This window comes from Haematobia irritans, chromosome 3 (genome assembly GCF_050003625.1).
Source record: "Haematobia irritans isolate KBUSLIRL chromosome 3, ASM5000362v1, whole genome shotgun sequence".
NCBI classification, from domain to species: domain Eukaryota; kingdom Metazoa; phylum Arthropoda; class Insecta; order Diptera; family Muscidae; genus Haematobia; species Haematobia irritans.
The window spans coordinates 144,941,885-144,960,363 of NC_134399.1; the positions used below are offsets into that span (position 1 = coordinate 144,941,885).

At 37.1% G+C, this 18,479-nt stretch overlaps 1 long non-coding RNA gene across 1 annotated transcript; it reads left to right on the forward strand.

The window, feature by feature from the left end:
• The first annotated feature begins 17,511 nt into the window (after window positions 1-17,511).
• Window positions 17,512-18,161, forward strand: LOC142232126 (uncharacterized). Its single transcript, XR_012721038.1, has 2 exons — window positions 17,512-17,865; window positions 17,931-18,161. It is a non-coding gene; the product is annotated as an uncharacterized LOC142232126 (long non-coding RNA).
• Window positions 18,162-18,479: the final 318 nt, after the last annotated feature.

The following is an 18,479-nucleotide window of genomic DNA, read 5'->3' on the forward strand; positions in this document are numbered from 1 at the left end:
AACGGAATGACAAAGTTAATATACCCCCATCCTATGGTGGAGGGTATAAAAAGAAATTTAATTTGATTTTTTAAATAAACGATTTCACCGATTTACACGCGTTTCCCCTTGACCAAATTTTGACCGTATCACCCTTTAGATGATTCATAACTCAAGCGAATGTCTTGGCAATACTATTGAATATGAAAATATAAATTGGAAAACAATAATCAAAATCGACCAAAAATCAGACAAAAATGGCAACGATGCTGAAAATAAACTTTCGATTTTGACCAAGTGTATTTTAGTAGGACGTCGCCTGTTAAGCTAATGTCTTGATGGTTTTCCCGCTTCCTATGGCATCGTAGGATGCAATATGTTTTGCAGGGCACGCTGATTACATATACAACTTTTCAGCTGAAATATCAAAAAAATTAATTGTTTATCTGTGGTGGAATAATATACATGTCTGTAATCCTTTCGAATATATTTAATTCTGGAACGAGTTAAAACTAACGCATTTTTTATATTTAAAAAGTAACGAATTTTAAATGTCTTCTTACCATATTCCTTTCAAAAATCTGTTGTCGCAATCCGTGAAAACTACGAAAATCCATAAGCTGTTGAAATAGCATAAAGAAAACCTAAAAGCAACATGAACTGAAGTTTCGTTTTAGAATTTCAAATATCTTCTCCCAAATGCCAATTCTTTGGGAGACGTTCTTTTCTGAAATATCCTCAGTGCATTGGTTGATCCAATTTAAGTAGGGGGGTTGGGGCGAAGTATGTTGCCTTGACATTTGTCTGAATTTCCTTTTACTATGTCTGCACCTGCAGTCAAATGTCCTTTGAATTTTCATTTGATAACTTCATTTTATCCTTTTAAACATCTTTGGCTCATGTTTTTGTGTTTTTGTGTTATTGCTGGTTTTCGTTTTGTAATCGGCAATGCCTTGACAGAGTCTAAGAGTCTTTGACAATTTCTCGGTTCGTATTTATTTGTAAATATTTTATATTTAGTTGTCTGGTCTGGAAGCCGGAACAACAGAACTATAAAAGACATTTGCAAGAGGTTAAAATAATCGGGTTAGTCTATTTTTGTTTTGATATTCATTCTATTTTTGCAGACCATTTCCCCCCCCTAAGTTTATTAAGTTTAAATGTTTTTGCTGTGAAATGATTTTTTTTTTTATTGAGGAGATTTGGCATTAGACATTATTATTTCATATCAGATATTTATATGGAGATTTAATAATTCATGAAATGATTTGATGTTTGAATAACATTTAAATTTTGCATATTCAAATTACGCTTTACCAGATAAATTGAGTCATAACTGTTCAAGTAATAATAGGAATTAATGGATGAAAACTGTTTATCGTTGGTGCACAATATTCAATTTTCTGATTAATACATCCCTTTATGGTGATAACTATCCACAAAATTTAAACTTTTGAAAAAGTGGCACAAAATCGTAAAAAGTATCACATTTAGTGGCACAAAAAGTGGCTTGCCTGCCACTGGTACCAAGTCTCAAGTCTATGGCATGTTTCGATCGAAACTAAGCGTGATTTCAACAGACGGACGGACATCGCAAGATCGACTCCGAATTTCACAACGACCCAGAACATATATACTTTATGGGGTCTGAAACCAATATTTTGATGTATTATAAACAGAATGGCAAAATTAATACACCCCCATCATATGGTAGAGGTTATAACAGGGTACAACAGAAATGACTTCATATAACAGGTTGGCTGATAAGTCCCCGGTCTAACAAAGAAAAACACATTTTTTGTCAAAATTCGTTTTTATTATTCAACATGGTTCCCTTCAAAAGCGATACAACGATTATAACGACCTTCCAATTTTTTGATACAATTTTGGTAGTGGTCCTTCGGTTTTGCCTCAGTTTCGGCGATCACCTCTTCATTGCAGCCACATTTTTCCCTGCGAGTATCTTTTTGAGGTCTGACAACAAGAAAAAGTCGCTGGGGGCCAGATCTGGAGAATACGGTGGGTGGGGAAGCATTTCGAAGCCCAATTCATGAATTTTTGCCATCGTTCTCAATGACTTATGGCACGGTGCGTTGTCTTGGTGGAACAACACTTTTTTCTTCTGCATATGGGGCCGTTTTGCCGCGATTTCGACTTTCAAACGCTCCAATAACGCCATATAATAGTCACTGTTGATGGTTTTTCCCTTCTCAAGATAATCGATAAAAATTATTCCATGCGCATCCCAAAAAACAGAGGCCATTACTTTGCTAGCGGACTTTTGAGTCTTTCCACGCTTCGGAGGCGGTTCACCGGCCGCTGTCCACTCAGCCGACTGTCGATTGGACTCAGGAGTGTAGTGATGGAACTATGTTTCATCCATTGTCACATATCGACGGAAAAACTCGGGGGTATTACGAGTTAACAGCTGCAAACACCGCTCAGAATCATCAACACGTTGTTGTTTTTGGTCAAATGTGAGTTCGCGCGGCACCCATTTTGCACAGAGCTTCCGCATACCCAAATAGTGATGAATGATATGATCAACACGATCCTTTGATATCTTTAAGGCCTCTGCTATCTGGAACAACTTCATTTTACGGTCATTCAAAATCATTTTGTGGATTTTTTTGATGTTTTCGTCGGTAACCACCTCTTTCGGGCGTCCAATGCGTTCACCGTCCTCCGTGCTCATTTCACCACTCTTGAATTTTGCATACCAAACAATTATTATTGATTTCCCTGGGGCAGAGTCCGGAAACTCATTATCAAGCCAAGTTTTTGCTTCCACAGTATTTTTTCCCTTCAGAAAACAGTATTTTATCAAAACACGAAATTCCTTTTTTCCATTTTTTTTCACAATAACAAAAGTTGCTTTACAAAAGACGCTCTATCTCACAAACTAATTGACTTACAGACGTCAAATTTTGACACGAATCATTTGAAGGTTGGTACTATACAAAAATAACATGCATTTAATACTAGCGATGCCATTTATGTGTCAGACCGGGGACTTATCAGCCAACCTGTTAGCTCCCATATATGTAACTTCCACACTCATATGACCACAGAGGCCAACGTTTTACTCTAAGTAAAACTAACATTTTGGCTATGCATTTAGATATAGCTTGCATATATATCTTTCGCCCGATATGCACTTAATTGTCCCCATAGACCAGAGTTTCGCCTTGAAGTGTTTCATATTTTGTACAAAAAGTACAATAAATAGTATCGTTGTAGAGGGCAGGGCTGTGGAGTCGGAGCCGGAGTCTTGAAGTCGGAGTCTTGGAGTCGGAGTCTGAAGATTTTGCTGGAGTTGGAGCCGGAGTCGTAGAAATTTTGCTCGACTCCGACTCCGGTGAAACAAAATTTTGAAAAACACTTCCTATCTTTGTAACTAACGAAATATTTCGACAATTAAAGATTCCATTAGGGTTTTTAATCGAACAACGAACAACGAAATAATGGATTTCATTCAAAGTGTATTTATATGGTGAAATTTCACGGTGATATAAAAAGTAGGTTTTACTAGAATATGGGATGAATTAATCAATTGTATTGTCAATTTTTACATATTAAAATATCGAAGATGGGTCATACCGGACAAATTAGTGATATAGCACCTACATATAAACCCATTTTCCGAATTGTTTTAAGAACTTTTTCCCAGTCTAAGATTTGTCAGAAATTTTGAATTTAGAGTTATTTGAGATCCATAAATAAATGCGGAAATTTCCCGTCGGCCCAGATTTTGTATATGGAGATAAATACTTGAGATATCTCCATATACAAAATCTGGGCTTAGAAGCTGCAATTTTTAAATTAAACCTCTGCCAACTTGCCATCCCAGCCGGTCTTTTGGGAGAATGTTTACTTCATCAAAGCCACTCGAAATTCTTTACATTAAATTAATGGCCTCTAATGTCCATAACTGATATACCATTTGGCCATGGCTCCCATATATATCTTTCGTCCGATTTAGACTCATATGACCACAGAGGCCAAAGTTTTATACCGAAATTTGGCACAGAGGGTAGAATTGACGTTCTACTAATGCTTTGTAAATTTGATTGAAATCGGTTCACATTTAGATATAGCTCCCATATATATCTTTCGTCCGATTTGAACTTATATGGCCACAAAAGCCAGAGTTTTGCAGTGATTTGCTTCAAATTTTGCACAAGGGGTACGTTTAACAGTATCGTTAAGTGTGTCAAATTTTGTTAAAATCGGTTCAGATTTAGATATAGCTCACATATATATCTTTCGCCCGATTTGGACTTATATGGCCCCAGAAGCCAGAGATTTGGCCCAATTTGGTTGAAATTTTGCACTAGGAGTACAATTAGTAATATAGTCATGTGTGCCAAATTTGATTGAAATCGGTTCAGATTTAGATATAGCTCCCATATATATTTTTCTGATTTCGACAAAAATGGTCAAAATACCAACATTTTCCTTGTAAAATCGCCACTGCTTAGTCGAAAAGTTGTAAAAATGACTCTAATTTTCCTAAACTTCTAAAACATATATATATATATATATATATAAAGGGTGATTCTTTTGAGGTTAGGATTTTCATGCATTAGTATTTGACAGATCACGTGGGATTTCAGACATGGTGTCAAAGAGAAAGATGCTCAGTATGCTTTGACATTTCATCATGAATAGACTTACTAACGAGCCACAACGTCGAATTTTCAGTGAATGGGCCCTAGAAAAGTTGGCAGAAAATCCGCTTTTTTATCGACAAATTTTGTTCAGCGGTGAGGCTCATTTCTGATTGAATGGCTACGTAAATAAGCAAAATTGCCGCATTTGGAGTGAAGAGCAACCAGAAGCCGTTCAAGAACTGCCCATGCATCCCGAAAAATGCACTGTTTGGTGTGGTTTGTACGCTGGTGGAATCATTGGACCGTATTTTTTCAAAGATGCTGTTGGACGCAACGTTACGGTGAATGGCGATCGCTATCGTTCGATGCTAACAAACTTTTTGTTGCCAAAAATGGAAGAACTGAACTTGGTTGACATGTGGTTTCAACAAGATGGCGCTACATGCCACACAGCTCGCGATTCTATGGCCATTTTGAGGGAAAACTTCGGAGAACAATTCATCTCAAGAAATGGACCGGTAAGTTGGCCACCAAGATCATGCGATTTGACGCCTTTAGACTATTTTTTGTGGGGCTACGTCAAGTCTAAAGTCTACAGAAATAGGTTAGGTTAGGTTAAAGTGGCAGCCCGATTAAGATTCAGGCTCACTTAGACTATTCAGTCCATTGTGATACCACATTAACTAAAAGTACCTATTACATATGGGCACTTCTAGTTTTAACCGCTGAACCTTCTTGATTATTTTTCTTTGTTGAACCAACCAGATTGTTCCAAAAACAGTAGCAGACTGCTTAAGTTAACGTTTTCCAGATCCGCCAGTAATCTGAAGCTATATGCTCCTAAAAGTTGCTTGCGCTTTACACAAAATGCAGGACACTCACACAAGAGGTGTTTAATTGATTCTTTTTCCTCCGCATCATGACAGCTCATACAATAGTCATTATACTTCGCGCCAATAGTTTTTGCAAAATCGCCTATCAGGCAGCGACCCGTTATAGCAGATATCAGGAGTGATATCTGACGTCTCGAGAACATTAGCATATCTAGTGTGCGGTTTAAGTTGAAATGGGGCCATATTTGCTTGGTGTCGTTACAACCCTTGCAATTCTCCCATCGAACATTTGCCATCATAACAGCCTTCTCACGCAGCATGAGCTTGCAGGTAGCTAGGGGCATACCAACAAATTCTAGTTCCCCTGGAATATGTAAGGTAGTCCCTAGCCTTGCCAACTCATCCGCTTCGCAGTTCCCCGGTATGTTCCTATGGCCAGGCACCCATATTAGGTGAATATTGTACTGCTCAGCCATCTCATTGAGAGATTTGCGGCAGTCGATGGCCGTTTTCGAGTTGAGGAACACAGAGTCCAAGGATTTTATTGCAGGTTGACTGTCTGAGTATATATTAATGCCCACATTTTTTGGAACATTACTTCTCAGCCAATTCGCCACCTCTCTTATTGCTAATATTTCAGCCTGAAAAACACTACAGTGATTAGGTAATCTTTTCGCTATTCGAAGTTCCAGATCATTAGAAAATACTCCGAACCCCACTTGTCCATCCAATTTGGAGCCATCAGTGTAGAAATCTATATATTCTTTATTCCCCGGGGTCTGTGTGCACCACGCCTCACTGTTGGGGATTAGAGTCTCAAACTTTTTGTCGAAAAGTGGACTCGCCAAAGTGTAATCCACTACGTTAGGCACATCTGGCATTGTTTTGAGGACAGAACTGTGACCGTAACCTTTTTCCGACCACAGCGATAGTTCGCGCAACCGCACAGCCGTTGTTGCAGCTGACTGTTTGGCCAAAATGTCTAAAGGCAATAGATGCAGCACGACATTAAGGGAATTTGTTCCTGTCTTGCTGAATGCGCCTGAAATACACAAACACGCCATACGCTGAACTTTATCTAAACAAGTCGGTTTCTGAAGTGCCGGCCACCAGACTACAACACCATATAGCATTATAGGTCTAACCACTGCCGTGTATAGCCAATGCACAATTTTTGGTTTCAGTCCCCACTTTTTTCCTATTGCCTTTTTGCACGAGTACAAAGCTACAGTTGCCTTTCTCGCCCTTTCTTCAATATTAAGCTTAAAGTTCAGCTTCCTGTCCAAAATAACGCCAAGGTATTTTGCACATTCACCAAAGGGAATTTCAATACCCCCTAAGGAAATAGGCCTAACCGTGGGAGTTTTGCGATCGTTGCAGTACATGACTAATTCTGTCTTTGCAGGATTTACCCCAAGACCATTGTCTTTCGCCCATTTCTCAGTCATCCGGAGGGCCCTCTGAATAATATCTCTGATTGTGGATGGGAATTTTCCCCTGACTGCCAGAGCCACATCATCTGCGTATGCCACCACTTTTATCCTTTCTTTTTCTAGAGTAACCAGAAGGCTATTTATAGCAACATTCCAAAGAAGAGGTGATAGGACTCCTCCTTGGGGAGTGCCTCTGTTCACATACCTTTGTATGTTTGCTTGTCCTAGTGTGGCTGAAATACGTCTCTTCATTAGCAGTTCGTCTAACAGCCTGAGTATACATGGATCAACATTCAGAGTTGTCAGTCCATTTAATATCGAGCTCGGATGGACATTATTGAACGCCCCTTCGATGTCTAGAAACGCCACGATTGTGTATTCTTTGACAGATAGTGAGCTTTCAATAAAGCTGACTAGTTCATGTAGTGCGGTCTCAGTAGACCTGCCCTTCGAGTATGCATGCTGTCGTTTCGAGAACAAACTTGAATCGATGCTAGTTCTAAGATAAATATCTATCATCCTCTCCAGAGTCTTAAGTAGGAATGAGGATAAGCTGATTGGTCGGAAATCCTTCGCCCTCGAGTGAGAGGCTTTTCCCGCTTTAGGTATGAAAACGACTTTTGTTTCCCTCCACTTTCCTGGGATATATGATAAGTTGATACATCCTTTATATATCACCGACAACCAGGGGATAATTTTGTCAGTTACAGCTTGTAACTCCGCCGGAGTAATTCCATCAGGTCCAGGGGATTTGAATGGTCCAAAGCTATTTAGCGCCCATCTTATTCTAGTTTCCGATACAATTTCCTCGACAGGAAACGACCGCTGAGCAACTGTGGCACCGCCAGTACATGGTTCAACCGTCTGATTTCCAGGAAAATGTGTGTCCAATAGTACCTCCAGCGTCTCCTTACTGGACGTTGTCCAATTGCCCTCCGATGTTTTAATGAAACCTGGAGCGGAGTTGGTGGATGCTAGAACCTTCCGTAGTCTGGAAGCCTCGGACGTATTCTCAATACTGCTGCAGTAAGCATTCCAAGAGTTATGCTGAGCCTTTCTCAGTTCTCGCTTGTATCCTCTCAGATTCTTCTTGTAAGCGTCCCAGTCCTCAGGGGCTCTGGTGGACTTTGCCTTGTTAAAGAGCTTCCTGCAGGATTTCCTCATATTACTTAATTCCGTAGACCACCATGGTGGTCGATGTTTCCCCCTTGGCTTTCCTCTAGGGCATGCAGCTTTCAGTGAGATGTTGAAGGCCTTAGTAATCCGCTCCACTGCGTGTTCGATATCTTGCACATTTCTCATATTTGTCTCTGTTATTTCCGGTATCATCATATTGAACGATTCCCTATACCTATTCCAGTCAGCTTTCCTAACATTTGGCGGAAATATGATCTTGGTGATATGAACATCAAATTTGAAACTGATGTAGCGATGATCTGAGAAGCTGTGTTCACTTAAAACCTGCCACTCAGATATCATTTCATTTAGTTCTTGCGAGGCCAAGGTGATGTCCAAAACCTCTTGCCGGTTTTTAGTGACAAAGGTTGGGACATCTCCCTTGTTGCAAACTACCAGATTAGTACGCAAAATAAACTCTATTAGCGACTCTCCCCTTGCATTAGTATCACTACTTCCCCATATACTATGATGCGCATTCGCATCGCATCCCATAATGAGTTTCGTCTTTGTTTTCAGTGACTCCTCAACTAAGGTCTTAACGGCACATGGAGGCATCTCCCTGTCATGTCCCATATAGACCGAAGATACCCAATATTTGCATTTGGCTATTTCTAAATTGGCAACGACAGTGTCTGCATTGCACATTGAAGGAAGCAGAAACAAGTTAAGCTCGTTTTTAGCAATTATACAGGCTCGAATTACATCATTACCAGTATACTGCAATAGTTTGTACCCTGGAGTACTTAATTCACATATTTTGTTTCTATAAACATATGGTTCTTGAATAAGAACTATGTCTATGTCCCCTTTCATCAGGAGAACTTTTAAGGCAGCACATGCAGCCTTACAATGATGAAGATTTATCTGGAGGATCCGTAGGACCATCGAGATTTTCAACAACCGTCACATCAGCCGCTTCGATCGAGTCATCAAGAATGTCCTCTTCAGAGATATCGGTGACTCTCGCAATAACCATAGGTTCGACTTTGGTGAGTTCGGAGGCAATAGAAGCCTCCTCACGCATACGGTATCTATCCATGTCTTCAACTTTGGTATCTCCCTCGACTTCGCAAGAGGATCCGCTTACTTCTGATTCAGACAGAGGCTTGTCCATTTCTGAATCCTTTAGCTGATCGTTTTTATACACCTTCATTTGGATATAATGAAAGCCATAACATACACGGCCCTGGGACTTTGCCAGATGTGGCAAAGACTGAGTGTTCAATATAAACACTGCATGCCGTCTTGGTCCATCCACTTCATCCAAACGGCCAACCTTCCAATCAGCTGTTGGAAGATCTGGATTGCATCGTTTCAGTCTATTTAAAATAGATTCAGGGTCAGAAGGGTTTGCAGGTATCCAGGCATGTGCTCTAGGTCTAGCCGGTATGTCTTTCTTCTCGACTAACTCTAGAGCAGCTCCTTCCCAAACTTCACCAATTAGTATCAGAGCAGCTTTAAAACATTCTATAGACCTCTGGTCCTCAAATGCGACTAGCTTAAATCGTCCTTGATACCAACCAGCCTCTTGGTGTCGAGGATCTGGGCCGGGAAACTTTTCCAGTACCTGTGAGTAGACGACAGATAGAGCATTCTCAATTTCCCCCCATTTTTGCTTTGGAACCATACCGTCCAATGCTCCTTTATTAATGATAGCCATCACAAGGCTATCTTTAGCAACTGAGGCAAACGATCTTTGATCCCTTTTGGAGGATGGCAGCTCATCCGGCGATCGTTCCCTTTTTCCAGTCTCAAGAATTCCTTGAGCCCATTTTAAGGAATCGCTTTGTTTAGCCGACAACGTGCTTGGGTCGACTGATCCTAACTTCTTTAGGATAAACAAAGCATTTCTGCGTTCCTTGAATCTCTTTCGTGAGGGATTACCTCCTTTTGATGTCGTTACCTTAGAAAAAGTTCGACTTGTCAGAAATAAGCCAGCAACTATTCCAGCTTTGGAAGACAACATTTCCGAAGAAATTCGGGCTATTCCGGCCGAAATGCTCGAAAAAGTTGCCCAAAATTGGACTTTCCGAATGGACCACCTAAGACGCAGCCGCGGTCAACATTTAAATGAAATTATCTTCAAAAAGTAAATGTCATGGACCAATCTAACGTTTCAAATAAAGAACCGATGAGATTTTGCAAATTTTATGCGTCTTTTTTTTAAAAAAGTTATCAAGCTCTTAACAAATCACCCTTTAAATCGATATTTCACCATTTTATTTCTACACGGATGAAAAAGGCTGTTTTTCATATGTTTGGCTATAAACATTATATGTTTGGAACACAAATTTTTAAACACAATATTTTTGAGTGCAAGCATATAATGTTCATAAACTAGCATAACATGTTTGGGACATATATGTTAATATGTTAGAACATATTATGTTTGGGACATAAAATGTTTGTAAATATAATATGCTTGGATGCAAACATATATTAATTTAGAAATAGCCTATAAACATATATGTGTTTAGTAGCTTCGAGCGCTATTTAACAGGGAGCGATATTGAATTAAGTTGGTGGTTGTTGCTTGTTATTACAAAATTAACATTTTATTTTTCCTTGGGCAATTGATCAGCTACTTCTTTGATCCTTACAAACTGTGTGGTCCGCTGTTCGAATCCCCGTCCGGCAAAAGGTAAAATTAAAATAACATAAAAAATCATACAATAGAATAATATCTTCTACAATGTTTGTATTACAGAAAAAGGTGCTAAGAACTAAAAAATATCGTGGAAGTGAGAAAGATGTCGGGGAATATACAATTGGGCAGAAACAAAATTTTGAGCATTCAGGTCGAAAACCTATGTTGTTAGCACCTATATTACCTGTTTATTTTCATAATTCATTATGATTGTAAATATATAAATAAAATTTTGAGCACAATATTGTTTGGGAGAATTTTTTTAAGCATATAATATTTTTGGGTGCAAAATGCTTTCAAACATATTATATGGTCACATAATAACATATTGTTTTTTGGAAGACAACATTATTGAATTTGGATGCAAAAATACAAAATGTTTGGAACTTAGACTACCCAAACATATATTGTTTAGACCAATATGCTTTCAAACATATTATATATTGGTAGAGATCAAACATATAAATGTTTGGGCAATACCCAAAAATGTATATGCTTGAAGCAAAATATGTTTGGGAGTATATGTTACAGAAGCGATTTTTTGTGAGCGTGTATAGAAGCTCATAACAAGTATATACAGTTCGGTTCGGCCGGGCCGAATCTTAAATACCCACCAAATATTATGGTTTCCATTGAAATTTCAGGGGGGTTTGAGGACAGATCAAGCAGAGCAGTTCAATCAGTACATTTCACGGAGATAAATTTAAAGATTTTGCCTATGAAGACTATATCAGATTCTGGATTTATAAGAACCATTTGTGTTTTAGAGGAATAATTAATATCCCTAGTAAGTGTGCAAGAAAATTATAAAATAACGTCTTGATTTGAAGTCTTAAATCTGTAGATTTTCACTCGAGAAGTAAAATCTGGACATTTTACATTGAGTTTCAAGCAATTTTCATGATCAGTGCGCCTTCTATACACTGAAAAAAATATTGTCGTGAGGTCAAAGATTTCATGTCTTTAAAATACGAATGCAAATTTTGCTTAGCATAGAAGACACATTTCTCTAATATAAAGTTTTTTTACTTATCCAAAAGTCGATAAACTTTTCAATGAAGTCGTATTGTCCTTATCATTAAGTGATTTCACTTAAAAATTGGAATCATAACATGAAAGAAAAAATGTTTGGGCTAAAGTCAACTTGACTTTAATAATTCAGAAAAATTTTTTAAATTTAATGAAATTGTCTTTAAATTTGTTGTCTTTTTTCATCTTGACTACAAAGCAAAAAATCGTTCACAAATAGGACATGTTTTTCAACACTTTATTTTAAAGACGTTTTTTACTTGAAACATAGCATAATTTCTACTGGTAGTCGAGCCTTAATTTGGAAAATAAAGTTGTCGTTAACTCGTTTTTAAAGGACTTTGATAGCATATGAAGAAAAAATGCTGAAAAAGCGAAAAATTAAAATTTGCTTCCTAGAAGCAAGTACGCAAAACCCAAATTTAAAAGAGAATTGTGTCTTAAAAGTATCCTTGATTGTATTCTCCGCTTCTTTGGCTCGGAATCAATACCAAATTTTTTAAAGTAAAGACAAAATCTTTGGAACTTTGGGCATGCTTTTTTTTCAGTGTACCCTCAAGAAGTGAAATCGGTCTATATGGAGGCATTACCAAATGGACCGATAAAAATTTAATCCGATACACGTTTTTGTGAGCCTAAAATACCAGAATATTTACAATTTCAGGCAAATCGGATAAAAACTACGGTTTCTAGAAACCCAAGGAGTTAAATCGGGAGATCGTTCTTATGGGGCCGATACTCACCGTTTTCGGCACATCTCTTTATGGCCCGAAAATACCTCTAGATTTCCAATTTCATGCAAATTGGATAAAAACTTCGGATTCTAGAAGCCCAAGAAATAAAATCGGGAAATCGGTCTATATGGGGGCTATACCAAAACATGGACCGATACTCACCATTTTCGGCACACCTCTTTGTGGTCCTAAAATACCTCTAGATTTGCAATTTCAGGCAAATTGGATAAAAAACTACGGTTTCTATAAGCCCAAGACCCCAAATCGGGAGGTCGGTTTATATGGAGACCATACCAAAAAATGGACTGATGCTCACCGTTTTCGGCACACCTCTTTATGGCCCGAAAATACCTCTAGATTTCTAATTTCAGGCAAATTAGATAAAAACTTCGGATTCTAGAAGCCCAAGAAATAAAATCGGGAAATCGCTCTATATGGGGGCTATACCAAACAATGGACCGATACTCACCATTTTCGGCACACCTCTTTATGGCCCGAAAATACCTATAGATTTCCAATTTCAGGCAAATTGGATAAAAACTTCGGATTCTAGAAGCCCAAGAAGTAAAATCGGGAAATCGGTCTATATTTGGGGCTATACCAAAACATGGACCGATACTCACCATTTTCGGCACACCTCTTTGTGGTTCTAAAATACCTCTAGATTTCCAATTTCAGGCAAATTGGATAAAAAAACTACGATTTCTATAAGCCCAAGACCCCAAATCGGGAGGTCGGTTTATACGGGGACCACACCAAAACATGGACCGATACTCACTATTTCCGTCTGGCTGTCTGTCAGTTGTAATCACGCTACAGTCTTCAATAATGAAGTAATCGAGCTGAAATTTTGCACAAACAGATCTTTTGTCTGCAGGCAAGTCAAGTTCGAAATTTTGATATAGCCCCCATATAGACCGATCTCCCGATTTTACTTCTTAGGCTTCTAGAATCCGTAGTTTTTACCCAATGTGCCTGAAATTGGAAATCTAGAGGTATTCTAGGAAAATAAAGAGATGAGCCGGAAATTGTGATTATCGGACCCTGTTTCGATATAGCCCTTATATAGACCGATCTCCAGATTTAATTCTTGGGCTTCTAGCATCCGTAGTTTTTATCCAATTTGCCTGAAATTGGAAATCTAGAGGTATTCTAGGGCCATAAAGAGGTGTACCGAATATATTGAGTATCGGTACAGTTTTTGATATAGCCCCCTTATAAACCGGCCCTTCGATTTGGGATCTAGATTCTAGAACTACAATTAAATGGGCTGAATACTGTGTGTATCCTTCCATGTTTTGGTATAGCCCCCATTACACCGAACTCCCGATTTTACTTCGTAGGCTTCTGGAATCCGTAATTTGTATCCGATTAACCACAAATTGAAAATATACTGGCATTTTAGACCCATAAAAAAGTGTATATGATTTAGTTTTATCGGTCCATTTGGCAAGGCCTCCATATTGACCGATTTCACTTATTGAGAGTATAAAAGGCGCACTGATCATGAAAATTGCTTGAAACTGAATGCAAAATTTCCAGATTTTACTTCTCGTAATCATTTAAATAATTGGGATGAAAATCTACAGATTGTAGATTTCAAATCAAGACGTTATTTCGTCATTTTCTTGCACACTCACAAGAGATGTTTATGATTCCTCTAAAACTCAAACAAAAAATGGTTCTTATAAATTCAGAATCTGATCTAGTCTTCATAGGTAAAATCTTTACATTTATCTGTGGGAAGCGTACACCGAAAGAATTCTCTTCGTTAATTTTACGAATAATTCTTCATTAACTATTCTTCCTGAATTCTTCATTAAAATAACGAAATTTTCATTCATTTTCGTAAATTTTACGAAGAACATTTTACGAATATACGAAACTTCTACGAAACATTCTACATTAACTTTTCTTCGTACAAAGTTCGTACTTTTAACGAAACTTTCTTCATATTTCATGAATTTTGTGAAGAAGTTTTTACGAATATTTTACGAAACATTCTGCGTTAAAATTTCTTCATAAAAAGTACGAAACATTTTCTTTGAAATAACGAAGAAGTTTCATTGAAGTTGTAAAACTTCCGTTCGCGGCATTAAATTGTCTTTTATAATGTGCTTGAGTGTATTCCTTTATTCTATTTTTTATGCAAGTCTATGCTACTTCTTATTTGGGTGATAGCGCGCTAGGAATAAAAGTGAAGAAATAAAACTAAAAATTATTCAAAAACTTAAGATGTAAAGTAGTGATGTCATTTTTCACACTTGCAACTACAACCAAATGCACTTTCGACTATAAATTTTTTTCTAAAAGTTCGAAAATTTTTCAGAAAAAAGTACGAAAGTTTTTCATAAAAAGTTTTTCATTAAAAGTACGAAATATTTCTTACTTTTAATGAAAAGTTTCTTTGGTTGTAAAACAATGACAAATTTCGTACTTTTAACGAAATTTTTCGTTCTTTTTACGAAGAAAATTCTTTGGGTGTACTGGTATAACTGATCTGCTTGGGAAAATATCTGTCATCAAACCCCCCTGAAATTTTCGAAGGAAACTATTATATTTGATTCATGGTGGTGGGTATTTAAGATTCGGCCCGGCCGAACTTTCTGCTGTATATACTTGTTGTGTTGTATAATAGGAAGTTTCAAAAAATGAACATTGAAAATAGCCATAACCCACCATCCTATTGAAGATTCTATTTTTTGTTATTAATGTAAACCACGGTGCTATTGGAATTCCCATCATCGTTCGCTATCGAAGAATTGTTTTTGAATGGGGCACAATTATTCGCATTGTTTTTGTGCTGATTGTTTATCGCCTGATATAGAAGATGGCTGGCTGGCTGGTTGGCAAACGCACATATTTCTTTTCGATTATTTTCGGTTTTTTGTTTTTCACGCATCGCCATAGCTTTGTGTTTGTGTGCTTTTCTTTTTATCAGACCACTTTCCATTTTAATCTACAAATTTGTCTTTTATACGCTCTAATGGATTGGAAAAGGAATAGATTTATCTTTAGCATTTTGTCAATGACACCGCCATAGATTTACTTCCGAATGCCCATATCCTCATACTGTTCATCTTTTGCACTGCTATCATCCTCCACATGGGGGAGTAATAGACAATAGCATCACCACCATTTGCCTTTATTTAGCATGGCATTCTTCTTGACTTTTGACAGCTGTAAGGACACTTTGCCTTAAACGATGAATGGATGGGAGGCGGGCAGGCAGGTGGTTTGCTGGTATGCAGTCACTTTAAAATCACCATTGTCTCTTTTCTTCCTGGTTTAGAAAAAAAACTTGGAAAATTGGTTGAAAGAATATTTCTGTTTTGCTTCTCTCGATTGACGCTAATTTTTTGTGGAATCTCATCACATTCGAGGGGTTTTTGAGTTTTTGAGGCTCCTTTCCTAATGAATGATTAGGGACCCATTATACATTAAGCAAATTGAAAATAACAATAACGCCAAATAATGTCTTCATTTAAGAGCTATAATTTCGCATTTTCCCCATACCATCATCTTTTAATTTGTTTTTGCCTAAACGACTTTATTATGGCAAATGGTGGAGAGCGTTGAAGTGCTATTGACAATTTTCTAAATGATGATAAATGTAAGGTTTTTGTGTTTTCAAGGAAGCTAAGCGAATAAACCTCTGCTATGAAAGCATGAGTAAGGTGTTTTGCTGAGGTTTTCTTTGTAGTAGTTTGAAGTGACTTTGCGATTGGAATTAATTACAAGGGACTGTATACCACTGTTCAGTTTTCTTTAAGCTTTAAATTGATGGTAGGTAGGGATATACAAGTCGATTAACAGATTTCTCGAATTTTTGCACTAAAAAGAACTTTTGTGAGGTCAAAGAGTTCAGGTCCTTAAAATACGAATGAAAATTTTGCTTATCCGGTATAAAATTTTTTTCCTTGTCCAAATGTCGAAAAACTTATTAATGAAGTCGTTTTGTCTTTATAGATAAGTGATTCGACTTAAAAGTGGGTATCTTTACATGATATAAAAATGTTGTTTGTTTAAGGTCAAATTGGCTTTAATGATTCTGAAAAATTCTTTAAAATTATTGAAATCGTCTTTACATTGGTTAACTCTGTGTATCATCAGAATGGTTTTTATAATATTTATAAAGTGGTTCGGATTTTCAAATGCCAAGTTGTCCGCAATTCAAAAAGATTTTTGTTTCTTTCGTTTCTTTTCTGAAGGATACATGCACAGAAAAAAGTAAACTACATTATGGGAAACATGAACTATCTCCTGTGAAAATTGAACTAACTAAATGTATAATTATGGACTGATGTGGACCAACTTTTGCGTGGTTGTTGGGGACCATATACCAACACCATGTACCAAATTTCAGCCGGATCGGATGAAATTTGCTCCTCCAAGAGGCTCCGCAACCCAAATCTGGGGATCGGTTTATATGGGGGCTATGTATAATTATGGACCGATGTGGAAAAATTTTGCATGGTTGTTAGAGACCATATACCAATACCGTGTACCAAATTTCAGCCGGATCGGATGGAATTTGCTCATCCATGATTAGGTTAGGTTAGTTAGGTGGCAGCCCGATGTATCAGACTCACTTAGATTATTCAGTCCATTGTGATACCACATTGGCGAACTTGCTCATTGGTGAACTTGGTCATCATTGCTCATCCATGAGGCTCCGCAAGCCAAATCCGGGGATCGGTTTATATAGGGTGGTATATACACACAGAGAACATATTGGTTGAAAATTGATTGTTGTAATAAAAATTCTGCATCTACAATGAAATCACAGTTGTGTCAATCAATTTACATTATTTACAACCTTAATTCGTTCCTACTGCCATTTGACGATTATTATTATAGAGTTTTGTTTGTAATAGAAGTCAAATAGTTGTCTGAACTAAATGTCTCTCTTTTTAAAAAATTTGATTGAATTCGATACGCGCAACCAACCTTAAAAAAACCTTCATAACTGTCATTTAGTATTCAGAACTTACAATTGATATTCACAACCGAATTCTTTTGGAAATATTTTTCAAATGTCATTAATATTGTTAAAAAAAATTATTCAATGTAGAAGGAAAATGTGTCTTTTCCATTTAAAACAATAAAAATAACTGAAATCAGAGTATTTTCAGACGGTTCTAAGTTTATTTGAACTTTTGGTGGATTGCCTATCAAATATTTCCATGAACAACTCGCGCAGTGTGAAACTGTTCTAAGTACACCATATTCGATACGAATCATATAAGCAGTTCCTATCTTCAATTGTTTAGGATCGTGTTTTAGATGTGGAACAATTTTATAGTGTTAAAAGGTAAAAGTTTGAACCATGTTACAAATTTAAAGCGGCTCTAATGGGAAAATTCATCTCCACGTCTGTCTTTATCTATGGAACACCTAAGGAAGTGATGGTGGCGAGTATGTTCTTATTTATTTTTTAAAACTCCACACTAATTTTCGGATTTAATTTGTTGCGTTTTTAGACTGGCTATGTCATCCCATTTATCATATGCTCAGTTCGGACGCCACTTATAAATACTTGTATACTAAGAGTTCCAAAGATTTAACTACCATTGCCTGTCAATTCTGCAATCAATGCTGGAGGGTGTATTTTCAAAGGTGTATATTTTTTAATTGTTAATGTATTGTAATTTTATGTACTTTTCTGTCATTCAAAAAAATATAAATAAAATACTATATTCTGAAGGAAAAAATCATTTTCAATTCGGTTAAGGTGGGTAATATAACCATATAAAGAAAGGAGCAACGACCAATTCTATCGTCTAATACAACCAACTCTATATATAATTCGATTGAGTCGACCGAATTTGTCGGGTGTCACAACTACTAACAGAAGGTTGCTGCAACTGCCAAAGGTGTATATTTTTTAATTGTTAATGTATTGTAATTTTATGTGCTTTTCTGTCATTCAAAAAAATATAAATAAAATACTATATTCTGAAGGAAAAAATCATTTTCAATTCGGTTAAGGTGGGTAATATAACCATATAAAGAAAGGAGCAACGACCAAT